The following is a 5195-nucleotide window of genomic DNA, read 5'->3' on the forward strand; positions in this document are numbered from 1 at the left end:
ACAGAGCTCGATGTGGGGCTCAAACCCACGAACCGCAAGATCATGACCTAAGCGAAAGTCGGACGCTTAACCGACTAAGCCACCCAGGCGCCCCGGAATATGTCAAACTTCTTGACTGAAGCTTATAATTTTAACACAAGTGATTAAGTCTCTAACCTCATGGTTCTGATCTGAATCTTCTGAACGTTTCTGCAGGGCAACTTTCTGTTTCTTATTTCAAAATGTCTCTTATTAAATTACCCTCACTTGTTTCCAGAGTCACAGAATATTGGAGGGACTGGGGATAGCACATGTGAGAAAGTTTTTGTGCCAAGTTCTTTCAGATTCTGGAACAAGAAGGCCCTGCTCCACAAACAGTTCCCACAAGACCCAGTGCTCCAGAGGAACCTCCCTGAGAGGTTGAGGGACAATGGGATTCTGTGGAAAGAGCTCTGCTTGTCACAGTTCTATTCACATCGACTGATGACAGGGGCCTTCTTTTCCTAAACCCTTTTCCACAGCATCAGATTGAGGAAATTTGTAAATGGGATGCAGACTTCCAGTACAATGACTTCTCCCCGGTTTCTGGCTGGGAACTTCAGTTGAGAGAAATGAGACAGTGCCATCATGTAATCCAGGCCCCACCCATAAGCTGGAGGCACAAGCCGCACACATGTATTCTCAAGAGTAATATTTCAAAACGCTTTAAGTTCCTAAGATTAATCTTTAAGTTCCTAAGATTAATTTTTGGTCACAGGGCTGGAAGTTTCACGTGAAGGTGAGAAAGACTCCATAATTATTGTGTGGTTCTGTGAGAAGATGGAGGAAAGATGTTTGATGTAGATGGTTTGCAGGATCCTGTGGATGGGTGTTACCCAGAAATGAAGAGAGAGCTGCTCAATCTTTCCTTTTGTAGATCACATCCAATATGCGCACATAAAGCTTACTTCTCTAGTCTACCAGGCACTGGAGTCAAGGTTAGAGTAGTCCAGTTAGTATTACTCTGATCAAAGTATTCTATGATCGATTGCTGAAATGTGAATGACAAGCTGAAAATGAGATAGTTATGTACACAGAAGATGGAGGGATAGACCGTTACATGTAGCATCAGAGTATTGGCCAGTGGCCAGAAAATACAGAAAGAGACTCCAGATGCAAATTCTTTTCTCAGCTAGGTGCAGAGGGGCCCAAACTCTAAGCCCTTCTAAATAGAAGGGAAGAATCAGGCCAAAACTTGAAAAAAAAAAATCTGAGAAAAATGTTCATAACTGCCTTCTTTGAGGCACTAAGGAATCTAAGTAGTTAGAACCCAGATGCTACCTAAAATTAAGAAGGTAGAAAAAAGAAAAACAGAGAGATAATAGCAGAAATTAATGAGATAGGAAAAAAATGTACTGGAAAAGATGAGCCAAGAAAATGGTGGTTCTTAGAAAAGATGAATAATATTGGTAAATTTTGATAAGATGATTAGGATGAAAAATGATGATTAGGATGAAAAACCCAACAAACAATAAATAATCAGTAATGAAAAGTGGGTCATAATTATGATGTTGTGGACCTTGAAAAGGTAATAGGAGTATATTTTTAACTATATCATACCAGTAAATTTGAAACCTTAAATGAAATAGACAACTTCTTGAAAAATATGACGGGGACGCCTGGGTGGCTCAGTCGGTTGGGCATGACTTTGGCTCAGGTCATGATCTCATGGTTCATGAGTTCGAGCCCCACATCGGGCTCTGAGCCTGGAGCCTACTTGTATTCTGTGTCTCCCTCTCTCCCTGCCTCTCCTCCACTCATGCTCTGTCTCTCTCCATCTCTCAAAAATGAATAAATGTTTAAAACAAAGAAAAAAAGGAAAAATATGACTTACCAAACTAATTCAAGAAGAGATGGGGGGAGGGACTTGCATGGCTCCTTTGGTGAAGCATCCAACTTAGACTCAGACTCTGGGCTGACAGCTCAGAGCCTGAAGCCTGCTTCGGATTCTGAGTCTCCCTCTCTCTCTGTCCCTTTCTCACTTGTGCTCTTTCTCTCTTTCTCAAAAATAAATAGTTACAAACAGAGAGGGAGGGAGGCAAACCATAAGAGACTCTTAAATACAGAAAACAAACTGAGGGTTAATGGCAGGGGGAGAGGAGGAAATGGGTGATGGGCGTTGAGAAGGGCATTCGTTGGGATGAGCACGGGGGGTTGTGTGTAAGCAATGAATCACAGGAATCTACCCACAAAACAAAGAGCACACTGTATACACTGTATGTTAGCCAACTTGGCAATAAATTATATTTAAAAATAATAATAATAAATAAACATTTTAAAATGTACATTTTTTAAAAAGGAAGAAATAGAACATGCCCTATAACCTTTAAGAAATTAAATCAGAAGTCAAAAATTTCTCATTTTCAAATCCCATATCTATTAACTTTACTGGCAAGTTTTACTGAACTTTTGGTAAAGCCAATAATACCATTATACCCAAAATTTTTCAGAGTGTATAAGGCTTATATAACCATGATTCTGAAACCAGAGAAGAATAATGTGAGAAAAAGCTTTCTGGTTAATATCATTCATGGGCATATGCAAACTATTTAAATGAAATATTAGCGGGGCACCTGGGTGGCTCCGTCGGTTGAGCCTCCGACTTCGGCTCAGGTCATGATCTCACAGCTTGTGGGTTTGAGCCCTGCATCAGGCTCTGTGCTGACAGCTAGCTCAGAGCCTGGAGCCTGCTTCCGAGTCTCCCTCTCTCTCTGACCCTCCCCTTCTCACGCTGCCTCTCTCTCTCTCTCCCTCCCCCAGAAATAAATAAAGAGCATTAAAAAATTTTTAAATGAATATTAGCAAACTAAATCCAGCAGGTTATATTAATCCAGGAATATGAGATTGAGTTGTCAGTAGACAATCATTTAAAATAATATCACATTAACAGAGTGGAAAAAACTCATATGATCATTTTAATAGTTGCACAAAAAGCATTTGAGAAAATTCAATGTCATTTTATGATAAAAAAATACTCTTTGCAAAACAAGAATAGAAGGATACTGTATTCATCTGAAAAGTTTATTTGCAAAAAATAACGATGGCAAATATTTTTCTACATGTGAACTATTGAATGCATTCCTTTCGAAATGGGAACAAGAAGACAAAAATGCCAGCAATTACAGCATCTATTCAACATTATACCAAAGGTTCTAGCCAGTGCAGAAAAGCACTGTAATTTTGTTATCAAAATTACAAATATTGGGCAAAGAAAAACAAAATCATCATTATTCACAGATAATATAATTGTGTCATAGAAATTCAAACAATTCTATAAATCTTTTTAACTAATAGGGATGTTAGCAAACTTTGGATACAAAATCAATTCATAGAAATCAGTTGTGTTTTGATACATTCAAAGAAACAGAAAAAAAATAATTTACAATGGGATTTTAAAGTACTTTGTAAAAATGTGTCAGATTTTAATAGAGAAAACTACACAAACTTAATTAAAATATATTAAGAATATCTAAATAAATGGAGAGATATAGAATGTTCATGGATTAAAAGACTGTATATTGTAAATGTATATGTTCCTCAAGTTGATCAATAGATTTAATGCAAATTCTGATTAAAATCTCTATGTATTTTGTATGACTTGATAAGCTGATGCTCAATTCATGTAGAAATGAGACAAAACACTCTTGAAGATTAAGGTGAAAGAATTTGCTCCACCAAATATCAAGATATCAAGCAAGAATAGACAATGTCACCAGGGAATTAACAAATTGCCTGGAAGCAGGCCCTCTTATATATGGATATTTGATATATGATAAAACTAGTATTGTGATGGAGAAAGGATAAGCTTTATAATAAGTGATGCTGGGATAACTTAGTATCCATGGGGAAAAAATGTGAAATTGAATTCCTATCTCTTACCATATAAAAAAACCCTCCAGGTATATTAAGACTGTAAATATCAAAGTCACTTAAAAGAATAATTTGAAAAGGAAATATAGGACTATCTCATGACTTTGTGGTAGAAAAGAATTTCTTATTTGAAAGCACTAACTATAGGGTACGTGAGGGGCTCAGCTGGTTGAGCATCAGACTCTTCATCTTGGCTCACTAATGATCCCAGAGTCTCGGGATTGAGCCCTGCTGCAGGCTCCCCACTGAGCATGGAGCCTGCTTAAGATTCTCTCTCTCTTCCTCTGCCCTCTTCCCCACCCGCTCTCTCTCAAAAAAAAAAAAAAAAAAAAAATAAAAGCACTAACCATAAAATAAAATACTGACAGATCTGGTGACATTAAAATTAAGTGCTCCATGTCTTGGTGGCTCAGTCCGTTAAGTATCTGACTCTTGATTTTGGCTCAGGTCATGATCTCACAATTCATGAGATCTAGCGCTGTGTCTGGCTCTGTGCTGACAGCTCAGAGCCTACTTAGGATTCTCTCTCTCCATCTCTCTCTCCTCCTCCCCCACTCACGTTCTCTCTTTCTCTCTCTCCCTCTCTCTCTCTCAAAACAAACATTTTCTAAAAATGAAAATAAAATAAAAACTAAAATTAAGTTTCTTATTTTAAAAGATGTAATATAAGACAGTGAAAATAGCAGGAAATGTTTGTAACACATAACCATTAAACAAACAACCTGTATTCAAAATCTATAAAGAACAGTTTATAAGGAAAAGAAAAGCAACTAAATAGAAAAATGAGCAAAATACTTAAGCTGGCACTGTAGAAAAGAGGATATCAAATGTCCAATAAATATAAAAAGGGGCTCATTAATCATTAGGAAAATTCACTAAAACCACAATGTGATATCAAAACACACCTATCAGATAAAAAATATTTGTAGGTCTTACAATGCCAAGTATTGACAAGGATGAGGAAGAGTGAGAACTCTCTCATGCTGCCATAGGAGATGTAAAAGACCACTCTGGGACACAGTTTGACAATACCTAATAAAGTTGACTAGGCACATATCCTTCAACTCAGAAGTTTCTACCCCTACGATATACCCTAAGGAAACTCTTTCACATGGACTCCAGGAGACATGTACAAGAATGTCCTCAGTAACTTGGTTTCTAATAACCCCAAATACAAAACAGCCCAAATAATCAGTAGAATGAATAATTGTTAAGCATTCCTCATCAAAGAAAATGAGTGAACCTCAACCACACAAACAACATGAAGTTGTCTCTCAAACAGCATGTTTAACAAAAGAAACAAGTCA

This window comes from Crocuta crocuta, unplaced genomic scaffold (assembly GCF_008692635.1).
Source record: "Crocuta crocuta isolate KB4526 unplaced genomic scaffold, BGI_CrCroc_1.0 scaffold204, whole genome shotgun sequence".
In the NCBI taxonomy this organism is placed as follows: domain Eukaryota; kingdom Metazoa; phylum Chordata; class Mammalia; order Carnivora; family Hyaenidae; genus Crocuta; species Crocuta crocuta.